The sequence below is a fragment of the Trachypithecus francoisi genome, unplaced genomic scaffold (genome assembly GCF_009764315.1).
Source record: "Trachypithecus francoisi isolate TF-2019V2 unplaced genomic scaffold, Tfra_2.0 Contig01579, whole genome shotgun sequence".
NCBI lineage: Eukaryota > Metazoa > Chordata > Mammalia > Primates > Cercopithecidae > Trachypithecus > Trachypithecus francoisi.
This window is the reverse complement of record NW_022681442.1, coordinates 3,539,214-3,566,159: the sequence shown is the minus strand read 5'-3', so window position 1 is coordinate 3,566,159 and position 26,946 is coordinate 3,539,214. Positions and strand designations below refer to the sequence as shown.

General features: G+C 46.5%; 1 protein-coding gene and 2 long non-coding RNA genes across 7 annotated transcripts in view; 2 read left to right on the top strand and 1 right to left on the bottom strand.

The window, feature by feature from the left end:
- The window catches only part of PTPRE (protein tyrosine phosphatase receptor type E), a 180,004-nt gene that overhangs the window by 15,389 nt on the left and 137,669 nt on the right, over positions 1–26,946 (top strand). The gene's annotated exons all lie outside the window — the stretch shown is intronic.
- LOC117064901 lies at positions 5,185–25,471 on the bottom strand. The gene is made up of 3 exons (XR_004429731.1): positions 25,461–25,471; positions 22,612–22,615; positions 5,185–5,304 (listed from the first exon to the last, which is right to left on the bottom strand). It is a non-coding gene; the product is annotated as an uncharacterized LOC117064901 (long non-coding RNA).
- On the top strand, positions 6,232–15,064 carry LOC117064897. The gene is made up of 3 exons (XR_004429729.1): positions 6,232–7,827; positions 12,896–13,012; positions 14,660–15,064. It is a non-coding gene; the product is annotated as an uncharacterized LOC117064897 (long non-coding RNA).

Below are 26,946 nucleotides of genomic sequence, written 5' to 3'. Positions count from 1 at the left end.
AGCTCCCCCAGGGAATTCCAAGTGTGGCCAGGGTGGAGAATGCCAGGGTCTTATGCAGGGTCCCAGAATGAGGTCAGGACTTTCTTCGATGGGGAGGGCAGGAGGGGAGCCCAGGAGGAATGGACAGGGTGCTGTGGCTCAGGGTACCGGTGGAAGAGAGGCATCGATGCTGAGTCTGATGCCCTGTGCTGGGCAAGAACTCTGCTCTTGCAGGAAGTGAAATTGCTGGAAGAAATTGCTAAAGGAAAGCAATTGAATAGAATTGTCCATGACAAGTTGTTAGTGGATTCATGAAGTCCAATTTTAAGAGCTGCTTTTTGAAAGAAGGATGCTGGAGAAGGGCTCACTAATGGGCAAGCTGCTGATGCTGGGATGTGAGGCAACTGCGCTGATGGAGGTCACTCCTAGCCCCCCTGAAGCCACAGGAGCCACCACACGTGGTCATTGACACAGTTCCATTCATTCATTCACTGTCTCAAGTTCATTCAACACATGTGAATGGAAGGCCTTCTGGTGCTGAGACTCCAGTGGTGAACAAAACCCACAGGTGTGCTTGCATTCTTTGCCGCTGGATGCCTAACCTGAATCTGGGGGTCCTGTGAGAAGCAGTCTCCTAAGGGGCTGGCTGTGCTGAGCTCAGCCCTGCTCTGAAGACTTCGTGAGGCGAGGGCGCCGGGGGCCATCGGAGGCTGCTCTGAGGTCGTTGTGTTGTCCGTGTGGGATTGAGAAGGCCTCATGCCAGGACCTGTGCTCTTCTCTCCCAGGTGGGCCGGGGCCATGTGTATTCATTAGGGGCCTGTCATCCACTTGGGTGCTTAGGACAGAGTGGTTGCCCCAGCTCTCTGCTCCACAGAACCCCAGTTGCCACACGTGATACTTTTGCTAGGCCTTCTTCTACAGAGTTCCACTGAGCCCGTAAGAGGTGTGTGTTCCTACCACTCTGTTCCCAGCCACAACATAGAAAAGGGACTGAACTCTATGCCAAGGTGGGTGGGCTGAGAGCCCCAGGCACAGCGGCTTCTGTCGGGCCATTTCTGCCCAGGTTCCTTTCTCTGGCTCCCTCCCTGCTCCTATCCCTCCCTCTCTGCCATATCTCTGGCTTTTCCCATCGTCAGCTTCACCTCTTAGGACCTCGTCTTCCAGAACCCCAGGCCCTCCCTCAGGCCCTCAGCTAGAGACCCCAGCTTTGGTGGAGGGAGTGCTCTGACCCCAGCCCTAGCCCTTAGTGGCAGCAGTGGCAGCTCTGTGGGCAGCTGTGGCTAACTTGAGCCTCTGGCGGCATTCCCACCCTGCACTCCTGCCCTGGGCAGAGGCCTGGAGAGCTGGTGCTCAGCCTGGCACAGCAGCTGGCATGCCATTCTTTTGACATGAGTAATAGCAAAGCAAGTCCAAGAAACGTCCAGTGTTTTCTCCCTGTTGTTGCCCAATTTCAAAGAGATAATCCAATCACCTTATCAGGTGAGGGGTGGGGCAGCCTTCCCAGAAGCAGACAGAGTGCTGGGGACACCCTGACATGGCTCCAGGAGTCCTGGCTGTCCAGAGCGAGTGCTACAAGTCTGGGAAGAACCTCACAATGGAATCGCTTGCCTATTTGCTCCTGATGTGAAAACCAGTTTGAATTTTTTTTTTTTTTGAGACAGACTTTTGCTCTGTCACCCAGGCTGGAGTTCAGTGGCACAATCTCGGCTCACTGCAACCTCTGCCTCCCAGGTTCAAGTGATTCTCCTGCCTCAGCCTCCTGAGTAGCTGGGATTACAGGCACTCGCCACCATGCTTGGCTAATTTTTGTATTTTTAATAGGGACTGGTTTCACCATGTTGGTCAGGCTGGTCTTGAACTCCTGACCTCATGATCCGCCCACCTCAGTCTCCCAAAGTTTTGAATTATTTTTAAAGGCTCCAAGGAGAGCTTTTGTTTAGAGAGAAATTCTGTTAAGATATCCAGCCCAGTGTGGAGACACGATCTTCCTGTAACGTGGGATTCAAACCACACACAGTTTACTTCTGGGTATCTCTGTCAGGGTCTTGTTCATTTCCCACTGCCTGATGTCTGGGTGGTGGAAGCTGAGGCCGCTGAGGAATCAGAACAGATCCAGGGAGTGGTGGGAGTGCTACTTTTCCATGTCTGGTCTGGGTTTTGGGGGGTGATGTCCCCACAGAAGGCTTAAGCTGGAAAATATCCATGATGAGTCCAGGGTGCATTTGGTGGAGGTTTAAATACTGTGTCAAGATGCATACAAATAAAATTAACCACGGTGCACGGCAGGAGATGTCTCTGGGAAACTGAGTGTCTGAACAAATGAAAGGGACACAAGAGACCAAACTCTTAAGCTTTTTGTAGAGAAAGAGTTTGTGCTCAAAATAGGGACAAGCTATAGGGTGACAGTCATGACTGTTTTCAGCAGGGAGGGCAAGTGAAGGTGGGTGAGCTTGGTTTGTTGTTGTTGTTGCTGTTTTGAAACCGTCTCCCTCTGTCGCCCAGGCTGGAGTGCAACAGTGGGATCTTGGTTCATTGCAACCTTCACCTCCCGGATGCGAGTGACTCTTGTGCCTCAGCCTCTCTGGTAGCTGGGACTACAGGCACCCACCACCGTGCCCGGCTAATTTTTGTATTTTTAGTAGAGACAGGGTTTTGCCATGTTGGCCAGGCTGGTCTCGAACTCCTGATCTCAAGATCCCAAGCCTACACCTTGGCCTCCCAAAGTGCTAGGACCACAGGCATGAGCCACCGCATCTGGCCAGGTGAGCTGTTTTTAAGACACAAGATCAGGCAGACATGGGATTGTCAGCCGGATTTTTACCATCAAGTAACAGTCAATGTGTTCCCCTCTGCCCAACTTCCCTCACTGTACTCAAGAAATATCTGATGACGCAATAATAAAAGCTTACAAGATTAACTTGGATAACCCAGTTTAACATTCAATAAAGTCCCACTGGGCTGCAGAATATGGAAAAATTGACCCATATAACTTGGCATTTGTATCCTTTCTGCAAACTCTCAATAATGTATAATTTTAAAATCTAGGAGTTATGGAGCGTAAAGTAGCTGAGCTTTCTAGAAAGCAGACATTGTAATGAGTAAGCAAAGCAAGAAAACCTCAGTCATTGGTACCACCTCTATTTTAAGCAGAGGCGTGTGGAGCTCCCTGGGATACTTGGAAATGCACATTCCCAGGTACTGCACAGGCTGTTCCTATGAACTATGCTAACGCAATCTTCAGCACAGTCTTCTGTTTTCTGAGCTCCAGGGCAAGGTTGGCAATTTTGTCCCATCTCACCTACCTGAAGCCAGAACACCTGAGGGCTTGGCTCAGGCTGGAAGATCCACTTCCATGGCTGGCGGATGTTGGCCATGGACAGGAGAACTTTGCTCCTTGCCAGGTGGACCCATCCATAGGACTGTGTCTGTGTCCCGATGATCTGGGAGCTGGCTTCCCCCAGAGAGAGTGATCCAGGAGAAAGCAAGAAAGACGCTACAGTGTCTTTAGGACCTAGCCTGGGAAGCCACATTCTGCTGTTTCTTTGACATCCTGTTGGTCACCTGATTTAACCTTATTCCTCCAGGAACGAAGGGCTGGCTGTTTCCCAACAGTATGTATGGGTGAGAGATCCTCATTCTTTTATGACCCCGGGTGGGTTAGTTGAGGCTCCCGGCAACATCCTGGCAAATCTGACTGGTTAGCTTAGTGAGAAAGGGAGCTTGGCAGATGGCTACTGCAGAGTTCACAGAATCAATGGTGAAGCTGGAGAACCAGGCTGAGAAAACAGGCAGGAGCCCAGAAGCTAGCAGCCCGAACCATGGTCAAGGCCAGGCCACAGGAAGTTTTTAGTAAGAATGTGGCCTGTGGTCCATGGCCACTGAGCTTGCTAGGCCCTTCCAGCTGTGGCCTCTGCGGCAGTTCCAAAGCATCCCGGGGGCTATCACACTAAAGACCAGCATCTTGGGTAGGATTGATGGTTGGAGTCTGTGTCATCCCCTACCAAACCCTTACTGCATGGGGGAGGGAATGTGAGTGGTCAGGAAGGACCTCCCCTGGGAGGTGGAGCACTTTGGAGCAGCAGCTGACAGGTAAAGGGCACCCCACCAGCCCACAAAGGACAAAAGGTCACCCTGTCTATACTGAGCTCAAGTATCATTTTTGGCTACAAGTATACCTGGTATTACAGTATTAACATATTCCTGAAAAGTTATGTTAATTGAAATTGCACTTTATATACACTGGGTAAACTTAATACCCTTCAGAAGTCCATAGCTAATCCTTTTGTGAAGCAACTAATCTTTTTAGAAAACAAATGGTCACTTTTTAACCATTTCTTTCAAGATTAGGAGTCTGTTGTGTTTTCTCACGGCAGAATAGCCAGTGTTTAAGTTTCCTCTTTTGCTCATGGTGAGGAAATGTTACTTTATAGAAAGCTGCTTGCAGCCTCTCATGCGGAATGAAAAAACAATGAGGGGTTTTTTCCTTGATTTTTAATCTCCACTGTAATCAACTGTCTTTTGCAAGGAGTACAGATTGTTGAAAATTTTAAAGAGCTTATATGATTTTATTCTTACCAGCAAGGCTATTTTAATATGAGCATATTTTAAAATAAGAATGGCAGGATCTGAATGAGTGAAGAAGCAGACACTGTGAGTTGTTCTGTGGCAAAGCACATTTGGACATTCACCTCCAACGTTTCTGTTTTTCTTCTGTAAGGAGCTTTCAGACTATATATAGCAGAGGTATTTTGTTCGGTTTCCTAGAGTTGCTTTCACATTTCCTGGATAACAGCATGCCAGGAGAGGAGGCTGGGGTGGGCGTGGGGAGTAAGCCTGAGAGGTTTAGACTCTACTCCACCAGGTCTAGCGACGGGCTCTGTATGTCTGAAATAGTCATGGTGGCCACTGGAGAGGAGAGGCCTAACAAAGGAGGAACTAGACAGGGGATGAGTTGGGAAGCCACTGTCACAGTCAAAGACCAGAGGGGAGAAGGAGGGGAAGTGAGAGAGACCAAGGGAAAGAGAGTTGTCTCTCTTTTTTTTGAGATAGAGTCTTGCTGTGTCACCCAGGCTAGAGTGCAGTGGTATAATTTTGGCTCCCTGCAACTTCTCCCTCCTGGATTCAAGAGATTCTCCTGCCTCAGCCTCCCGAGTAGCTGGGATTACAGGTGCATGCCACCACACCTGACTAATGCTTGTATTTTTAGTAGAGATGGAGTTTCACTGTGTTGGCCAGGCCGGTCTCGAACTCCTGACCTCGTGATCTGCCAGCCTTGGCCTCCCAAAGTCCTAGGATTCCAACTGTGAGCCTCCGCGCCGGGTCTCTCTTAACCCAAGAGAGAGGATGGCAGGCAGGTAAACTGGATGCCCCCACCCCGGGGGTTGGTTTCTCGCTCACCATTAGGGAGCCAGCATGTTGAATATTAGTGTATTTCTCAATATGTCTAACTCAGCTACTTTTTCCTCCAGCATTGGAACACACAACTATCATTGACTGATGCCAGATGAAGTACTGGCTTGTATTTTCAGGGGCTGGATTCTTAAAAAGCACATTCCTTTAAACACTAGAATCCTACTCAATGTGGCAAGACACTCCCCGTGAGAGGGCATAGCAGGTAATGGTGGATCCATTCAGCAGGGTTGAGTTTTCTCAGTTTTAATATATGTAAGATGTGGGCCCATATTATGGTTAGCAAAACCAATGCTCAGAGATGGAAACTAAGTTGTTCAGGGTCATGTAACCAGAGGGTAGCAGAGCTGGGATCAAGCCCCAGTTTGTCTCCCCAACCCAGGGCATCTCTGCAGACCTGAACAGTCCCCCTCCTGGTGGAGAGGAGCCTCCTGGAGGGGGTGCCGCCTGGGAATCAGGGCAGCTTGTTTTGTGCCACCTTCTGGAATTGCAGACTATGATTCGGAGGTTGTCACGCCTTTGAGTAAAATACATAGCTGAAGAAAACTCAGAAAGTAACATTTTTGAGTGAGTAGCTTAGTTGCATCAGTGAAAGGGAGTCATTTTCTTGATTTGATTGTACTTTTAAAAGAGAATACTAATACCTATTTACCTGGTGCATTTTAATGAATGACTTATTATTTATTATTATTGTACAGTATTGTTGACAGCATGATGACTTTATTTCTTTTATACAGCTTTTTCCGTATTTCACATTGCATTTGAGTTTAAACACAGTAATCATTGTTTTTGGCTAACAGAATTGATGCACTCTTCAAAAACTATTAGAGAGAATATTGATTTCCTGGAGATAAGAATCTTGATTTGCTTTTTTTCTTCAAGATTGTAAATTGCATTAGTGGTAACCGTCAGATTTATGGTTAAAGTAAAACTGCAAGAGGGGTAAATTGGATGACTCACAAACCTCCCATCATCAGTGTTTGCTGTTTACGCTTCTCTGGCCAGCCTGTCTCATGCAGCATCCAAACAGACTTTAAAATTCCTTTAATTTAACACAGAACCTTCCGCTGATGCATTTTTTGCTTTGTTTATCTGGTCATCTCTGTGCCCTTGTTTCCTGTCCTGCTCTCTTTTTCAGTAAATCTTGTTTGCTATCAACAGGCCTGTGTTTGTGTCCTTAGAGCTTGGAATTCCTGAGCGGGAAGGAAATACTAGGAAACTTAATGCAGATATGTAATTCTTTTACTGTTTTCAAACGTACAGGGACCATCGGTTGAAATGATGTATCCTTCCTTCTTCTGGAAGTGCTCAGTGGGGAATTCATTTCCCCTTTTGCATATCTTTAATGGCTTAACTCCAGGCACCTAGACCCATGTCTCCTGGATGCATGACAGATTAGCTGTGCTGGGTTAGACTCACAGGCTTATCTGGAATCCCGCACCCATCTACGACGCTGATTGAGTGAACAGCAAACATCTCACTGTAGGTACAAACTTGGAGGTGTTTATTTGGAAATGTATATCTACCTTCCAGATAACATCTTGGAAAGCACGCTGTTTGGTAGATGAGGACTTATTGATGATGTCACTTAGAAAAATACATAGCATTCATTTTTATATCAATCTTCATTCAGCCCAATATTTGTGGCTGAACCAAACACTGACAACATGTCAGAGGTGAAGGCCATGGTCAGTTGTCTTTCACATGGGAAAACAAAGATTAGCTGTGTAGCTATGGAAAGCAAATGTCTGTTAAGCACAGAGGTTGTTGCTAATAGCTTTACATATTCAATTTGTTTGCAATTGTCAACATCTCATTAGTTGTAAGCCCAATGACACTGCTTGCTGTTTCAAGTTACTTTTAAATTACACACGTGCTACTTAATCTTAAAAGCAAAATTAAACGTTGGACAGGTTTACATTTCAAGCTACAACATGAAACCATTGTATTTGGGGGTAAGGAGTTTAACATGCATTGTAAAATAAAATTAGGGGGTACTTTGCATTCACAGCGGCTTGTGTAATTAGGTTCAATCAACTGTAATCTTTCAGGTTAATGTCTTCCATGATGTATGCTGTGTAAATAGTAAACTTACATATCCCTTAATACATCTGAATTATTATATAAATCCTTAATATTAATACAATAAAGTATTTTAAGCAAATTACTTGGAAGTGTGAGTTGCATGGCAAGTAGGTAACACTGATATATTTTTAAGAGATCAGCAAAGATAAATATTTCATTTATTTAACAAATATAGGTATTTATCAAGTGTCTACTTGGTCCAGGTACAGGGGACACAAAGATCTGAAAACCATAGTTACTGCCCTCCAGAATCTGCTAACTGAGTGTGACGTTTCCCGAGGGTTCCCTAGAACATGGATCCCCAGTGCCCTGTTGGGCATAGGCAGAAGAGTTGGGAATCACAGGCTACAACGGGTGAGTTCTCTTTGGAGTTTGTGGATAGAGTTCAGAGGGCCTGCAAATCTAGATGGAGAAAACATTTGCACTTTTATTTCCATATAATTGGCTTCTTTTGTAGTCCTACATATCCTCTGTGCCTTTAAAACATTGTTTTTAGGCCTGGTATGGTGGCTCACGCCTGTAATCCTAGCACTTTGGGAGGCTGAGGCAGGCGGATCACTTGAGGTCAGGAGTTGGAGACCAGCCTGGCCAACATGGCAAAACCCCATCTCTACTAAAAACATAAAAATTAACCAGATGTGGTGGTATGTGCCGGTAATCCCAGCTGCTTAGGCGGCTGAGGCAGGAGAATCGCTTGAACCCTGGAGACGAGGTGAAGGTTGCAGTGAGCCGAGATTACACCATTGCACTCTAGCCTGGACAAGAGAGGGAGATACCATCTCAATGAAAACAAAAACAAAAGCATTGTTTTTAGAATTTATTTTTTAAATTACGTGCGTGGAGTAAAAGTCACTCATTTTTGGTGTACGGCTCCATGAGTTTGGACAAATGCAGAGTTGTGTAATCAGTAACACTATCAAGACACACACGTTGTACCACCCTACCTCCGAAAAATAAAATCTGTTATCGTGCACCTTTATGTCAGACCCTGTAACCCCACCCCTAGCCCTGGTATCCACTGATCTGTTCTCCATCTTTGTAATTTTGCCTTTTCTGGAATGTAATATATATGGAATTATTTAGAGCCTTTTGAGTCTGGCTTCTTTCACTTAGCACATGGATTTAAGAAACAGCCTTGTGTGTATCCATAGTTCATTCCATGTGATGGCTGAGTAGCATTCTGTTGTATGCTTGTAGCACAGTTTGCTTATCCATCTCCAGTTGGAGGACATTTGGGTTGTCTTCAGTTTGGGGCACTTAATGACTAAAATGGCTGTAACATGTGCATGTAGGGTTTTGAGTAAACCTAGGTTTTCATTTCACATGGATAAGTAGATAGGACGGGGTGGCTGGCTCACATGCTACGTGTAAGTTTCTTAACTTTGTAAGAAACTTCCCAACTACTTTCTGTCAGGGGTTCACCATTTGCTTTTCCACCAGCAGTTGCTCTGCATCTTTGCCAACATTTGCTATTGCCAGTTTTTTTTTTTTTTAATTTATTTCCCTTTTTTTTTTTTTTTTTTGAGATGAAGTCTTACTCTGTTGCCAGGCTGAAGTGCAGTGGCGCAATCTCGGCTCACTGCAACTTCAGCCTCCCGGGTTCAAGTGATTCTCCTGCCTCAGCCTCCCAAGTGGCTGAGATTACAAGCATGTACCACCACGCTCAGCTAATTTTTCTATTTTCAGTAGGGACAGGGTTTCACCACATTGGTCAGGATGGTCTCAATCTCCTGACCTCGTGGTCCACCAGCCTCAGCCTTCCAAAGTGCTGGGATTACAGGCATGAGCCACCGCACCCGGCCCGCTAGTTATTTTTTCCTTTGTAAGTTTTTGCCATCCTTATAGGTGAGTAGTAGTATTTCATGTCAGTTTAAATTTGCATTTCCCTAGTGACTCACACTGTTCAGTATCTTTTCAGGCCTTTATTTGTATATAAAGTTGTTTATCTCCTTTAATAGTATGTGTTCAAACATTTTGCTTATTTTTAAAATTGGGTTGTCAATGCTACATATTTTATTGTATGCAATTAAAAGCATTATTCTGATGAGAAGTTTCCCTAAGTGGCCCAAAAGATTCATGTTCAGGGCCGGGCGCGGTGGCTCAAGCCTGTAATCCCAGCACTTTGGGAGGCCGAGACGGGCGGATCACGAGGTCAGAAGATCGAGACCATCCTGGCTAACACGGTGAAACCCCGTCTCTACTAAAAAAAATAAAATATAAAAAACTAGCTGGGCGAGGTGGCGGGCGCCTGTAGTCCCAGCTACATGGAAGGCTGAGGCAGGAGAATGGCGTAAACCTGGGAGGCGGAGCTTGCAGTGAGCTGAGATCCGGCCACTGCACTCCAGCCCGGGCGACAGAGCAAGACTCAGTCTCAAAAAAAAAAGATTCATGTTCAAAAAAAGATTAAGAACCTTTGAAAGACACACTGACTTTAAAATGTTCTTTACATTTTTGCATTTTCTCATGACACGTCTACTTTGCTCAAAGTCTGCCTCAAGGCAGAAGCTGGCCTGTGATAGAATATTTCCCACCCCATCTTCCTTCCTTCCTTCCTTCCTTCCTTCCTTCCTTCCTTCCTTCATTCCTCCCTCCCTCCCTCCCTCCCTCCCTCCCTTCCTTCCTTCCTTCCTTCCTTTCTTTCTTTGTTTCTTTTTCTCTTTCTTTCTCTCTCTCTCTCTTTCTTTCTTTTTCTTTCTGTTTTTCGTATATGAAGAGAGATTTCCAAATGTCACCGTCAAGTTGGTCATTCCCTCTGCCCCCTTCCCAGGAGCAGCAAGCCATTTCTCTATTCTGATTTATGAAACTCTACCGCCCTCTTTGCGTCTTTACCCAAATGGAAGGAATCCTAGGTTGTGGGGAAAATGTGAACTAGCGTATTCCATAAAAATGACCCCACTCCACTTTAGGAATTAGGAGTTTTTTCTTAATGCAGGACAAAAGTCTGAGTGTGTATTTTATCATCGCTTATCATGCACATTTTATTATTGTTTATCTCCACAAGCCCATGGGCTTGGGATATTTTTCTGCCTTAATCTCTGTTTTTTCATCAGTTTCCCAGTAGGGACTCATCTGCTAGCAAAAATGTTTTTTAACTATTTGGGATATTTTTTAAAGCCTTTTATGGACCCTTTTATATGGTCAGCTAAGTTTTGACTTAGTCATCACTCATTCTTTGAGTCAAGTTTCAATACCGTCTTCAATGGTTAACGTTTCTTGGAACAATAAAGCCCATTTATGATGAATATATTAATTTTATTGTGCAGTTCTTCTATTAAGGAATATAAAAAGAAATATAGGGCACTTAAAGTGGTTCTGTATTATTTTTATTTGAATTCAACTTACGATTGTCCTCCTCCCATCAAAAAGAAAAAAAACATTGAAAAAGAATATTACATGCAAAGTGTATATGGAAAATTAACATGTCGCGTTGAAGAACTCTGCCATGTGTGAATTATTAATATTGTTGTTTTAGAAGGAGCTTTATCGATAAATGAATGTCCTACATTTTGTATTTGGCCTATTGTGGCCAAGTATATGCAAACTTGCGTTAAGTGCTTATGTTTTGGAGTATAGGAGCTATAGAAAGAGATTGTTCCCCTCCACATGTGTACAGTTCTTTGAGGAAATGAAGACATACACAGCTGGAATGATAAGAACAGTGACAAAGAAGGGCTGCATGGAGTTTCTTTCTGGCCTTTTGCACGTGGCATGCAGGCCCGTCATTGCAGCTGCAGTTTTTTACTCTGTTTTCCCTGCAGCGACAGAGACAGGAGGGTGGAGAAGGGCACGTGTGCTCTTTTGCAGCTCGAACCCGTGCTCGAACCACCCTGCCACACTCCACTCCCTGCTCAGATTCCTCATGCAGCAGTGACAGAGGACCACGCACTCAGTGGCTCACCCTCAGAGAAGCCTGGGCCTGGCCTGACCCAGCTGCTTCTCTGCTCGTCGTCTAACTTGACGAAGTCGATGGGCTGCAGGGTCATGTGCCTTTCCAGAGGCTCAGGATGAATTCACTCCCAAACTCATTCAGGTGGTGGCAGAATGCAGTTCCTTGAGGTTGTAGGACTAAGATCTCAGCTTCCACGCAGGCTGTGGACTGGGGGAGGTCCTCAGAGCTAGAGGCTGTCCCGATGCCTTAGCAGATGGCTCCTTCCTCCATCTTCAGAGACAGCCACATGCTCCCAGTCTCTCTGACCCCCCTTCTCCCTCATCTTTCTGGCTCTCCTGCTCCTCATCTGCCTTTAAGGGCTCGTGTGGTAACACAGGGCGCACCCGGATGATCCAGGATAATCTCCCTACTTACAGTCAGCCGTTTAGCAAAGATAATCCCATCTGCAAAGGCACTTCACAACGGTACCTGGATTACTGTTTGATGGAAAAAAACAGGACTGGAAATCTTGGGGGACATTTTTGGATTCTGCCTACCACCCCCTCCGTACACACATAAACAGCAAAATGACAAAATTCAAGGCTCTCCTGAGTGACTGTTTGCAGCAAAGAAAGTTGTTTCCATTTCAGAGACAATATGTGCTGAGATAATTTTGTGATATTTACACATTTGGTGTTTTATCCTCGTGGACTACATTATACATATCTTTAGGAATACTCTTTACATAAATTAAGATAATTTTCTCTTTCCTGAAAACATAACAGCATGCCACGCATTCTGGATGAAAATGAGGAACTGTTTACACCATGGGCCCAATTAAACTCTGCGAGAATTCTGATGTGTGATAAAAATGTGCTCAGATGTATAACATATTTTAAGTTTCCTAGGACTTCTCTTGCAAACATAATCACAAATTAATATTAAAAAGCTATTTAATTACAATATCAAGAATGTATCTAAGGCTCCCTGGTATTTAACAGAGAAAGTTATGCTAAACATACATCATTATTTTCCTCCATGCAGTTGTTCAGGGTGACCTCTCTTAGCTGGGATTGACAAATCCACCCCAGGTGGCAGGGTGGAAGAGCTTGGAGTTTGGAGTTAGAAGGTCTGGATTGAATTTTCTTTTTCCAGGCCCCTACCCCTCCAGGCTAGGCCAGTTTGGGAAGTCAGTCCCATGGTTTCCTTAAACCTCGATTTCCCTAATGGGCATGATAATCCTGATTTGAGATTTAATGAAGTCATATCAAAGAAAATACTTTGTAACCTATGAAGCACAGATGCTGGCTAAACAACTTCCTGTAAACATATGTTATCCCCCTCCCCGCCCCCCACGCATGCGCGCGCACGCACGCACACACACACACGCACACACACACACACACACACAAAACTCTGGTGATTGTAACTCACTCTTCTTTCTCACAGTTGGTTTGAAAACTTCTGGGTTTCTGAAATGAAGGTTCTTTGCAGAGGATAATCTTGGGGAAAAAAAAGATGAAGTTTGATTTCCCTTTTTTCTTTGCACTGTAGGGGTGTTCACTGAGGTTGCAGAGCACCACTCGTGTCTGCAGAGGAGTTCGCACCTCACTGGTGTTCACTGTATTGCTTCACCATTGAGAGCCTGAATGTGAACCTTGTTGTATTAAGGTGATATTCTTGTCCTTCATGTGTTAGAATATTTATTTGCTTTGAAGAGAGACTCCCTGCCTTTTGGGACATGCCTTTGAGATGTGCCTTTCAGTAAATAAGATGCTGTCCTCCAATTGAGCTGGGTTACCTCTCTACATTGGAAAATCTAAGTACTTCATAGAAAGCTCGGTGATGGCTTGAGTTTCCCAGAATGCCACACTCATCCCCAAGGATGAGTCATGTCTTTGGGGGATGATGGGGCTTCGACACTGGACACGTGGACACTGGACAGGAAGTTAGAATCCGGTCTCCCAGCCCTTAACCCCATGCTCCTTTCCATGGGGAAGGAGGAGAAGCTCACCCCCACTCCACTGCCCTGCTCTGCTGAGGTTGTGGAGTGTTGGGAAGCAGGGGCCGAGCCTTTCCCGCTCTGGGCCTGGGGGCTCTGGACACTGTCTACACCGGGGAGGTGGTCAGCATACATGTATGGGAACTTTCTGGAAGGAAGGAATGACCCTTCTAGCCATGGGACGGTGGTCATTCGTGAGCCGCGGCCTCAGGAGGTGGATTCCCTTCAGGCTCCAACTCTCGGGGCAGCACCCCCTGGGAGCCTCCTTTTTAGGCCCCTGCATGAAGAAAGGGCTGCCAACGTTTGGGGCCCCCACTATGAGCACAGCCCCCACTCTCCCCTCCCCAATGCCTGTCCCTGCCTCTACATACCTCTGCAGCATTGGCAAACCCTTTTCTTAGCAGGTGGTCTCATCTGTGTTTGCCCTTCTCCTCCCGTTTCCATGGAGAGGCTGGCACCGGGACGCGTGACTGACAGTGCTGTCTCCCCCAGCAGTCCCCTCTGAGTCTGTCGGGTGTGGTGTGGGCTCCGGGCTCCACCCTGCTCCTTCCTTAGCCCCCTCCCACTGCCCAGGCTGCTGGGGTTCCCAGCTCCCGTGGTGCAAATGTGGCCTTTGCTGGAGGCAGGATGCAGTTGTGCCAGGAGTAAGCAGAGCTTTTGTGACCAAAATCAACCCCAGGGCATCTCAGGCTCTAGCACTGGTGGGCGTGTGAGATCATTTCAGCCCAACCCACATCCCGGGCTTGAATCCCATTACCAGGGGCAACCGATCCTTCTTGTCCTTTCCCAGCCTGGTGATGGACATCCGCTGTGTCTCCACGCAGCTGGCCACTCTGTGGACAGCTATTTGTGACTCAGCTCCTCCCAGCCTGAGCGGCATCTGGGCCCTGCAACTCCATCCTTTGCTCCCCTTTCTTCCCCCGGGGAGGCTCTCATCTCCCTGGTTGGACCCCATCTCCAGCTGAGGGCACCTTCTCTGACCTGTTGTGCGGAGCACCCTGGCTTGATGACACTTCCAGTTCCCTCCCAGGGTTTTGCTGGGGGCATCAGTCTCTGAACAGCCCCTCCCTGAGAGCTGCCATGTCCCCTTAGTGCCCAGGCACGTCAAGCACTGCTACAAACCCAGACATTCACAGGGACCCCTCCACCTCAAGTCTACCATAAGGTAGAAGCTTCTGGAAGGGGTGAGGCAAAGGGATCAAACATTTAGACTAAGCCTCAGAACTGCATGATTCCTTCCTGTAACTGTGAAGCAAATAGATAGAGATTGCTCTGGGTCTGCCATTGAGGCTTTCTTTCCTCTGCTCTCACCCCAGGTGCCTTCCTAATGTGCAGGTGACGGTTGCCTCTGAGCTCAGGCTTGCAGCTTCTAAGATGCACTCTCCTTTCACGACAAAGCATTCTGCATAGGGAAGACCTTCTCCGCAGTCTCCAAGCTGTGGCCCAGCCCTTCATTCATCAAATGGGATACAGTTTTCATTCCTTACTAAAATCTGGAAGTCACCCTCCATTTGTAAGATATCCCAGGGGTTGATGTCATCTTGTAAAGGTGACAGTGCCGTTTTCTATCTTATACTTTAAAAAGACAAAACCAATAACTACAAACCTCGTTCACCACAGCATGGGAGAGGCAACCCCACAGCAAAGCTTATGTCATGTTTCATAAATGGGTGTGGATTTAGGGGCTGGATTTTTAAATAAAAACTTATTTTGAAACTTGACATAATTTGAGCTGTTTATGTTATAGATGTTATGGTATTAATTAATAGTGGGTATTTGCTATGTCTGGGCTTGCCTGGACCGCTGGTCCTTACCTTTCTTTCTGACACAGAATTCCCAGGGCCTCAACCTGCTTCTGTCTGGAAGTGACAGCCCACTCCACAGGGGTCTTCAGATAGGAGTAGGAAGTGGTGCCCTGGGCTCTCCTGGCTCTAGAGAGTCTGACTCTAGAATCTACGAAGCCTTCCAGCATCCCCAGCTTCCCCCTTGCAGTAATCCCATAGGGAAGTGTTGTCCCGTTTAACAAAGAATCCGTGGGGCTGAGAGATATCATTCATTATTCTAATGTTAGTAACTCTATTGAAGAGACTGAAACCCGGGCCTCGTGGATATTGTGACCGCCCCCGCCCCCCCCAACCCCGACCCAGAATCTCCCATCCTGACTCACTTAATATTTAGTACCATCGTCCCCTGGAGGATGGTCTAGTTGGCAATTAGCTGAGGATTTCTCATTCTAATTTCATTTCAACATGGCTGTTTGTTGCTGTTGTTCTCTGAAGGACCTTATTAATGACTCTTGCTGCAGTGCAGGTGGCCTGTCTGGGAATCAATACGGATGTTGACATCTGAGACTCTACAACACCCCCAATCTCAGTCCTTCTCGCTCCATAGGCAAACCCATTCCCTGCAGACCTAACTCTGAGATTTTTTTACTCCTGAAAATGCCTGGACAATAAATAAATGCAAGCTGAAGGTGTTGATGCCAGTGACCTAGCTGCATCATTTATGAATGGCGTCAAGGCTTCAAGAATGTGGCTTAACTTGTATTTATTCACATGATGATGCTTTTTTATAAATCTGCATCTCATCCTCCCCTAGGAAGAAAAAAAGGGCACCTCTTCATGAGTTGCTTGATTAAAATTCCTCTCCAGTACTCTGTACCATCCACTCATATTGGAATTGTTGAAAATCAGGTGATTTGCAACTCCACATTTGCCCAAATGAAACCATGAGTGGAATTGATAATAAGAATCCTGAATGTTCTGAGTTGAAAGGAGGTTGTAGTGATTCCACACACCAGGGATGGCATTTTACACATGAAGAAACAGAGGCCTCAAGATTGTTTCTGATCCAGGTAGAATCAATACCTCAGTAGGGAAAAGGGGGAATTTTCTTGCTTGTGCTTTTTTAAAATAAGCTAGTTGTGGCTGGGCGTGGTGGCTCATGCCTGTAATCCCAGCGCTTTGGAAGGTCAAGGCAGGCAGATCACTGGAGGTCAGGAGTCTGAGACCAACCTGGCCAACATGGTGAAACCCCATCTCTAATAAAAGTACAAAAATTAGATGGGCGTGGTGGCACATGCCTGTAATTCCAGCTACTTGGGAGGCTGAGGTGGGAGGATCCCTTGAACCCTGGAGGCTGAGGTTGCAGTGAGTTGAGATCACCCCACTGTTCTCAAGCCTGGGTGGCAGAGCGAGACTCTGTCTCAAAAAAAACAAAAATGAAATAAGCTACTTGTAAGGCCTGTGTGTGTGGGTACAGGCATGTGTGTAAACTCTGTGGCCTGTGACCTGGATATATTAATAAAGGAGTAAGAATAATTCAAGTAGGTAACACTCTCTCACATTTTTTAGAAAAGGAAAGAAGGAAAATGTGTATTCCCCTGTATTTCAGATGGCAGTCGGTTGGGGTGTGATGCGGCTTAAGGGTCACAGGAGACCTAGCCTCTTGCCAAGTGCTGCCACGACTGTGTGGAAAATCTCTTGTGTACTCTGGGGTCCCAGTTTCTTTCCTGTGAAGGGAGTTGACAGAAATGAAAAAGATCTCTGAATGAGATACTCATTGTGAAGGAGCCAGCATAGCAGCCCCTTAGTTAGGGTGAGTGTGCTGTGTCACTGAAACCCTCCTTGTTTCTAATCGGGGAGCTCTCACTGATCAGTCAGGACTCTAATCGTTGGAGAGAGTCAACAATTAGAAAAAAAGTCGTAGTCTCCTAGGAGACACAGACAAGTGAGCAGACAGGGTGGGGTGGTCCCAGCACCTTGGGACGAATGTCAAGGCAAGCAACAGGCAACTGGTGCAGTGGTGTGAGCCTGTGATTCCTGCTACTTAGGAAGCTGAGGTGGGAGGATCGCTTGAGCCTGTGAATTCAAGCCTAGCTTGGGCAATTTTTGGGAAACAGAATAAACAAAAATTGACATTTTTTGAAAACTAAGTTTGTATTTTCTTCAATTCAAAACATTTTTAGAATTGATATTACTTTTTATAGCTTTAAGGCATATTTCATATCAATATTACTTAATATATGCTTCTTTTGCTACAGATAGGGAGTGTGTACATTGATAAAATTATTAGTATCAATGGTATTGTAACCACCTGGAATTGGTAAAATAGCAGCAGTGCCAGTCACCTTTCTTAGAGCAGAGATTCCCAGGAGGCAATATCTTCATCCTCAGGACCCAGGTCTCTCTTCTCTGACCCTGCCTCGACCCTGACAATCCCAGGGCACTCTGCGTTGGAGTAAATTGGGATGTGTGTTACCAATCTTCGCTGAAGAACGCAAGGCACCTAGCGTGCAAAGCTGGCCACTACAGATACCCTTTTCCCTCCCTTTGAACAAAATTTTATGAATGCCTTTCTGAACAAAGAATATGAGCTAATCCTCATCATTCATTACATTTAAAGAGCATAACATGCCATTGAAATCCTTTTCCAGATGTTTCAGCAAGTGAAATCATTTGTGGTTCATGTTATAGCTTTTTCAGTAACATGACTTGAGAAATTTTTCTTCTTACTAATAAAAGGGAATCATTCCAGCAGTTAAAGAATTCATCTTGGAACCCTCTGGTTTTTCATATGCTTTACTTTTAAAACTTCCCATTCTGCTGTAGCAAACACAAGTGCATGTTAGGTTTCATCTTTGGAAGATGAATGCAGTATGTGACTTTTCAAACAGGGATCTCACATTTTAAGTCTAGTTATTCCAGAATAAAAACAAGCCAGAGGCCCAAACACAGGATTCTTCACTGTCATTAGCAATTTGGGCACAAATCATTGAAGGGTCAGTTGGGTGCAGGTGTGCTGGAGGATACAAGGAGAAAAAAAAAACATGTTCCAGTCTAGTTCTGATACACAGAAATGGAAAGAGCAACACAAGGAGCCCAGAAGGAGCAGGGCCAAGATGAGCAGAAGCAAGAGATAGACTCTGGAAGGAGAGGCAGGAGGAGGCAGGTGTGGGCAGGTGCAGGCAGATGTGGGCAGGTGGAGGCAGGAGGAGACAGGAGGAAGCAGGTGAGGGCAGGTGCAGGCAGATGTGGGCCGGTAGAGGCAGGTGGAGACAGGAGGAGGCAGGTGAGGGCAAGTGCAGGAAGATGTGGGCAGGTGGAGGCAGGTGGAGGCAGGAATAGACAAGAAGAGGCAGGTGTGGGCAGGTACAGACAGATGTGGGCAGGTGGAGGCAGGTAGAGGCAGGAGAAGGCAAGAGGAGATAAGAGGAGCCAAGTGCGGGCAGGTGCAGGCAGGTATGGGCAGGTGCCGGCAGATGTGAGCAGGTGGAGGCAGGAGACAGAAAGAGGCAAGAGGATGCCAGCTGCCTGAGGTGACTGACAGCTTTACCCAGCCAAGGTTCATGCCCATCCTATACACCCATCCCAGGACCTTTCTCTAAAAACTCCGCTCTGACTTTGGCATTTCCTTGAATAAACACCTTAGAAGCGTCTCCCTCATGCAATAATCCAGTCTGCCTAGCCCAGTGAACAACGGTTCTACCAGAGCCCGGCCAACCTGGGACACCTCCCATCCCACCATCCTTGAGGCACTGCAGGCCCACAGCCTTCCTGATGGACTGCACCTGTGCACCAGGCTGCTCCCCTGCATCCACCTCTCATTCAAGTCGCCTTCCTCTGGGAAGCCCCCAGACACTTCTTTTCTGTCCTGCACTGGCAGAGTCCCCCTACTTCCCCTGCACCCAGCACATTCCTTCCTTCATCAGGTGTTGCTGCACCTCTGCTGCTGGGCAGGCTTAGTGCCAGGCACGGAACACACAGCTGAGTCCCAGATGGATGTCTTAGTGTCAGGAGACAAGAGTAAAGTGCTAGGCCTATTGTCCACCATTTCTTGAGACAGGGTCTTGCTCTGTTGCCCAAGCTAGCCTTGAACTCACAGGCTCAAGCTATCCTCTCACCTCAGCCTCCTGAGTAGTAGGGATTACAGGCTTACATCATTGCACCCAGCTGCCTGTTGTCTGCCTTGACACTCGTCCCAAGGTGCTACGACCCAGTTCACTTGTCTGTGTCCCCTAGGAGACTGACTTTCCTGCAGGCAGGGTTGTACCTTCTCATTTGTACCTTCAGTGCACTCAGGCAGGGAGTGCCCAGAAGATGCTTGGGGAATGAAGACAGGAAAGGTTCTCTCAGTGAGTCCATGCAGAGCAGAACGGCAAGCAGAGCAGGAGGCACCAAGCTGGCAGGGCAGGGTCTTATCCCAGATGTGCTGTGTCCTGGAGAACGATGTGCTAACCACGTGCAGGCCGCCTGGGATGGGGAAAAGCAGTGGAGTGAGTCTCCCCTGCCTGGTGGAAGGTGGAGACCCTGTGGCATCTGAGGTCAAGGTCAGTGCCACTGGGCTCGCAGGGCTATTTCTCCAAACGTTAGAATATAGAACTTCAGATTAACCTTCCCCCTGCCTACTCCTTCCCCATGTCAGCAGTGCTGAACAGCCATCATTTAGCAATTGTGGGAGCAACACCTATTTACTGAGGGTCCATTCTGTTCTGGGCCCCGACACAGTGGCCCCAGGAGGTGTCACAAATGCAAGAGTCATGCAGGTGTTATCATACATGAGCCGGGGGAGCCAGCTGGGCCTGAGCTGAGGGGAGCAACACCTATCCCAGCCACAGGGGTGCCCTTCTCAGGCTCAGCCCGCTGTGGGCTCACAGGAGCACATCTTCTGATTTTTCAAGAGAAGCTGAGCATCTAGATTTTTGTGTGAAATGCTACAATTTAAAAATATAAACAATGAATGTAAACAAATCTTACACAAGTAAGCTAAATAGGAGCCATTTCCTAGCTGCACTTGGTTTCTGGACAGCCAGTTTTCCACCTTGATTGATGAAAGAAATCACCAAGAATGGTTGTTTCTTTACTTGCAGATCTCCATTCCCCTCTTCTTTCTACAATACAACTCCCACCCCTTCCATCTCACTGAAGACCCGTTGACGCTCCTGTAGGCTCTATCTGTACATCCAGGCTTCCTTGGTTTGTGGCCACAAGCCCGGAAGCCCTTATTCTGATTTGCAGAGTAGGGGACAGGTGAGGGTTGGGCCGAATGCAGAGCCACCAGTGAGAAGTTGGACAACCTTTGATCTCATCAGTGTGGCCCAGACTGTGTCATCAGTAATGGAAAAGGCAAAGAAACTAGGCAAAATATTGATGTTCGTCTGCAGAGCTGAATGTCTTTTTATCTCACAGAAGAAAAAAGGTCAGCCTCCCCTGAAATGCAAGCCAAGTCCCCTATAGTCCAATCCAGAGCATTTCCAGTGTCACTTGCCATGGAAGGAAGCTGAAGACCACCATGTCAGAGAAATGAGAATGAAAGAAAGAGAAGGAGAGCTATGATATCCAGGAAGATGGTTTAAGCACAGGGAACCAAGGAATCTGGTTCTATCTGCTAGCAAACTGAGGCTCTAATCATCAGAAATGCAAGAATGTTGAGGAAAGGCGATCAGAAGTTTGGGTGCTGTGCATCAACCTGTCTAAAATGAAAATTTTAAAATATGTTTTTCTTTAAATTATACAACATCCTTGATTTAAAAAGTAAATCAACCAACAAAGCTATGCCTTTGTGGGCACTCAACTTGATCCTTTGTCTTTAGGTTAAAAACCAAATTATGCAAAATGTCCATCAAGGGATGAATGAATAACCAAAATGTGATCATACGTGCAATGGAATGCTATTCTGTCATAAAAAGGAAGCAGCTCCTCTCATTTGCTGCAACGTGGATGAATGTGGAAGATATACTGAATGGAATAAGCCAGTCACACACAGACAAATACTATATGATTCCACTCACATGAGGTTCCTAGAGTAGCCAAATTTGCAGAGACAGAAAGTTGAATGGTGGGTGTCAGGGGCTGGAGAGAGAGGGATGGAGGGTTATGTTCAAGAGGGACAGAGTTTCAGTTTGGGGAGAGGAAGAAGTACTGGGACTGAGTAGTGATGATGGCTGCACAACAGCGTGAATGCACTTAATGCCCTTGAACTGTACACTCAAAAAGGGTCGAAATGGTCAATTTCATTTTATGTGTACATTACCACAATTTTAAAAACTCACACAAGAGCAGGAATTTCAGGGCCGCATCTGTCATCATAAAACCATGGCACTGTCGAGACTCAGAAGCAATTTTAATCACATGGGCCACGAAACCCGTGACTTTCTTATCTCTTTGATCTGATGGAAACACCAACATTTTTTTCATGTTTGATTCTTCTCTTCCCAGCTCTGCCAGACATCCACACATCCTGTCTAATGAAAACAGTAAGACCATTTAAACTCTAGAGGTCATTTGAGGAAATCATCCCTAAATGTGTAGTTCAGAGTAAAAAGTGCTCGTGTCAATAACAACTTTTCATAAATGTGTTTTTCTGAGCATCACAGTGGTATTTGTTTATCTCTAAAAATCTGTACTGTTTCAAGATGATTTTTTAATTTTTATAAGGAACCCCCAAACTTGCCTGGCTGCCAGTCTCTCACACTCCCTGTAAGCCTTGTGTTGAGGAGTAGGTTGCTAATCCTCTCCTAGAGTGTCTCTGCCACCAGCCTGGAGGGCATTGGGGCTCCATGAGTTCCTGCGGTTCTTTGTCTGTGCATGTGAGAACTTTCTTGTCATTTTCTCCCATGCAGGAGGGAGATGGCTACCTGCTGGGACCTTCTGGACTGCCTCTGAGTCTAGGTTGAAGGAAGGTCAGTGAAGACCCCACCCACAGTGAGACAATGGGGTGGTCCCAGGGAAGCTCCACCCACCAACGCCCCAAGCCCCAGATGTCCTGCTGCCTGGAATACTCAGGCTTCCAGGGCAGCTGAGGTGACTCTGATTTCATTTGCTCAGGCAGATGGCATTGGAGAGACTCAGCCACTTTATTCTGCAGTTGGTCAGCACTTCCCAAGGGGATTTTGTTGGTTTTCTCCAAACTCTCTTTAATTCCAGGCCTTCGCAGCCTCACATTTGCTAGTCTTAAAACAGAGCTAGGGAAGCCTGTTCCTCACGAGCTGGACAGGCAGACAGGAGTGACCGTGCCCACTGCTGGGGTAGCAGTATTGGGCATGGTGTATGAGTGTGTGGGGGTTGACTTGGCTGTGGACTCTGGGTGGAAGGAGGAGGAAGTAGTTCCTACGGGCATTAAGGGGCTGGGAAGTCTAATTAGAAGAACAAGTGGGGCATTCGTGCATGGCAGGACCTAAGGGCACACAAAGTCGCTCCTGTCAGGAATGTGAGTCAGCCAATGGCCAAGCTTTGACTTTGGGCCAGGGTGGAGAGTGGCAGCAAATCACAGTCCTGCTGCTCGAAGGGCTGAAGTCCAGGGAATGTTACTGCACAGAGGGCCTGATAAGAATCCAGGGACCAGAACTGGGGTATAAAGTGGGACTGAGAATTAAGAGTAAGACCACAGCTGTTGTGTCACATGCAGCATGATAGTCAGGGATGGATGAGCACCACTGGGAGGTACTTGATAAATATTGATTGAATGGCTAAATGGTGGGTGGGTGGATGTATAGATGATGGACAGATGGATGGCTATGTGGATGGATGGATGGATGGATAAGTGGATGGATGGATGGATGGACAGATGGATGGATAGATGGATGGATGGATGGATGGATGGATGGATAAGTGGATGGGTGGGTGGATGGATGGATGGATAAGTGGTGGATGGATGGATGGATAAAGGGATGGATGGATGGACAGATGGATGGATAGATCAGTGAGGTTAGAAACGCAGGCAGAAACTGGATCGTCAAGGCCCTACAAAGAGTTTGCACATAGTAGAAGGTCATTTGAGGAGACTGAGCAGGAGAGTGACAAATGGAGCTGTGTATTTGAAAGATCTCTCTGGCTCCATGTGGATGACAGGCTGGTATAGGTGCAAGACTGGAAACAAGAGACTAGCTAGGGGGTTGTTGCAGTGAAAGAAGATAGTGGCATAAAATTAGGCAGGTGGCAATGAGATGGAGAGAGTGGGCAGATTCCACACGTTTTTAGAAAGGCTGAAGATCAGGAATCAGTGACTGTTCTTTAGATGTGTGGGGAAAAAGAGGACGGCATCTAGAATGACCCCCAGTGGGCTGGGCAGCTGGGGGGATGGTGGCACCTTCTATCAAAGTAATGGGGGAAAGGAAGAGAAGGCTAGGGATGGATGTTGTGACTGTCATGGGCCAGGAGCGCTTTGTGGCATGGATCTGTTTATAAGCCTATCTCCTTCACTGGACCTCAGGAAAGACCCTCTAGCTTCTTCACTCCTCCCCTGCACATCCAGAGCTTTGTGCAGTGCCCAGTACCTAGTTGGTTTTCGAAGTGATTGGACTAAAGAGTGAGTATGCAGCTGGGATTAGACAGTCTTTAAAATCATTCCCTGCTTAGTTGTGCTGCTGTAGCAACATGCATAAATGGGAGTGAGAGGGGTGACTTGAGGAACAGGCAACTCAATGTGGAGAAGCTTCCAGGGCAAGCAGATAGAGGAGAAATGGCCTCTGTGCCTGACCTCATACCTGAAGCCCGAGGCAACATGCCAGCCAGACTTTGGGCTTCTTGCCCACGGACACTTGTGTCTTGCTGGTGCTCTGGGCTCTCCTTTGAGGAGGCCCCTGTCTCAGAACAAATGTCACAAATAATGAATGCCATGCTTCAAAGGAAGCTGATGCATGGAGTGTGTGTCACCTTCCTCCACAGGAATGGGGTTTGGCAGTGATCCAAAAGCTCACTGTTACGACATGTTCTCAGGGAAGTAGGTCATATGTCCTCAGGGTATTCAGAGAGGCCTGTGAGTGTGAGATGTTTGGGCTGAGCAGGGCTTTTTTCCTCTCAAGGCTCCAAAGGGCGGGCCAACAGGTCATTTGGTTTTTCTCTCAAGATTCAAGTGATATGTTTTTCTCCTCAAGATTCATCACCCCTCTCTCCTCCTCTGCTTGTTCTGATGTAAATGGACACAGAAATGCATTCTCTGTTTTATCCTTCATCGTTGCTAACCCCTGTGGGGTTACTGACATCATGGAGTTCTCCTCTGGTTGTGTGTATTGTACTCATGAAGAAAAGGTTGTAAATCACCTTTTCAGGATGTTCTGCCTTTGACCTACTATGACTCCATGGAGTATCCCCTACGGAGCTCTCTGTGGGTCTCTGAGAGGCACTGGTATGTGGCTGCATCTGGCACCTTGAGGTGAATATGGGCCAGGAGCAGATCCAGGAGGAGGACAGCAGAGCATAGGAGGTGGCTGGAGAGAAGGTCAGATGCTGTGGGGTCAGTAAGTGCCTGTCAGAGAAGCACCTGGGAGTTTGTTTCTGGCTGAGGCCAGCAAGGGGTGCAGGCTGCATGACTTCCTTCTTCTGAATCTTCCTTTCAGAGTCAGGAAGGGGATGGGGCTCCTTCAACAGCAGGTGTGTGAGGAGGGAATCGGGCAGACAGTTTAGTGCTGACAGGAGAAAGAGGGGCCTTCTCTTTTCTCACTGTTATTCCAGAAATATATTTGCTTTCCTTTGCAATTCTGAGACAAACAACTCAGGGAGGTCACCAGATGACCTTCAAAATGAAATTGTCGAGCTGCTCTTGGTGGGCTTCTATTGTTAGATGTCTAGTTTAGAAAGCTTCCACAAACTTTGCACATTCTGAGCAAACCCACAACAAAAAGCTTTATTTTTTTACACTTTCCTTATCCTGCTTCAAAGAGATTTTCATTTTCTTGATCCTGTGTCCCAAAGATGTGGAGACGTTGTGCTCTCCATTGGGAAGATTGTCCCTAGGATAAAGAATGTGGTATAAATGAAATTATAATTCTTCCAATTATTACATATTTACATTAAAGGATAAATGCATAAAATGCATTGGAATCCTCTAATAATTCAAAATAAATATATGCCTCTATTTAATTTAAACATGAAATTAAATTATTTATTTACTTCATTTGCGACTCTGCAGCAGGGCCCAAGTACAAAGAGAAGACACACATCAAAATGCTTGGAGAATGAATGACTATTCGTGTATAATACCATTTCACTGATATTGATATACTATGTGGCCGATCCTGCCCAAGGGCCTAGGGAGAAAAAGAACTCTCTGTCTTCATTTCGGGGCCAATAAGGAAGGATATATGCACAAGCATGTTTATTGCAGCAAAAAATAAAACACTAAATTTATAATGGCAAGGCCTGTCAACAGGGAAAGGTTGAAAAGAGATTGATTCTGCGTCTGCATCATGGAGCAGTCTGCAGCCCCTGGGAGGTATTCATCAGACCTCCCAGGCTGGCAGGGAGGGATTTCCACTCTGCGTCGGTAAGAGAGAAGAGCAAGATGCACTTGCACATTGCACCTGTGCACACTTGCACATCTGTAATTGCAGGTACAGGGACAAAGTAGGTCAGGGAGTGGGGAAACTGAGGCCTGTTGTGGGACTTCTCAGTCAACCCTACTTAGAGGGGTTGAGCCAACCCCCTATTAAATCCCTTCTCATGTGACAACATGGGAAGTGAGATGGAGAGGCCCATCAGCTACATGGGATCCACACCGTGAAGGATGCCCCATGCCATGCCCACGGCTTTGGGTTTTCTCCTAGAAGGGGTGAAGAGCTGCTGAAGCTTTTGAGCCCTATGGATGCTTAGATGTATGTTGGGCCACTCCATTGGCCCCCAGGAGAGCAGATGGGGAAGGGTGAGCCTAGGCTCAGAAGACCAGCACAGAGTCCTGAGCTTGGGGATGTGCAAACACCATCACCCCATCCTTTTTTGTTTAAGAGAGACTTTATTTTAGGGCAGTTTTAAATGCACAGCAAAATTGAGTGGAAGGTAGAGAGATTTCCCATATGCCCCTTAACCCTACACACACAGAGCCTCCCCACTCTCAATGTCCTACATGTCATCGTCACCCAGAGTCAATAATCTGTGTTTGGACTCACTCTTGGTGTTGTACATTCTCTGCATTTGGACAGATATATGACATGTATCTGTCCACCATGGCCATGTCATATAGAATAGTTTTACTGCCCTAAGCATCCTCTGTGATCCATCCATTTTTTCTCCCTCCCTGTGAACCTGGCAACCACTGACTTTTTTACTGTCTCCATAGTTTGACCTTTTCCAGAATGTCATGTGGTTGGAATCACATAGTATGTAGCTTTTTCAGATTGGCTTCTTTCACTTAATAATATGCATTTAAGATTCCTCCCAGGCTTTTCATGAGTTGATAGCTCATTTCCTTTTAGCACTGAATAACATTTTATTGTCCAGATGTACCACAGTTTTTTAGCCAGTCACCTACATTGTGATGGTTCATTTGAGGTGTCAACTTGACTGGATTAAGGAATACCTAAAAACTTGGTAGCGTATTTTGGGGTGTGTTCTTCCAGAGGAAGTTAGCATTTGAGCCTGAGTGAATTAGGTGGAGAGGGTTCACCCTCAGTATGGGTACGCAATATCCAATCTGCTGGGGACCCAGACACGACAAAAACAGGAAAGGTGACTGTGTCGATCTGTCTGCTGGAACTGGGATACACCCTGTCTCTCCTGACGCAGGACAATTCCAGGCTCGTCAGCCTTTGGACTCCAGGACTTACGCCAGCGCCCCACCCCCAATCCATCCCTTGGTTCTCAGGCCTTTGGCCACAGACCAGGAGTTTTAC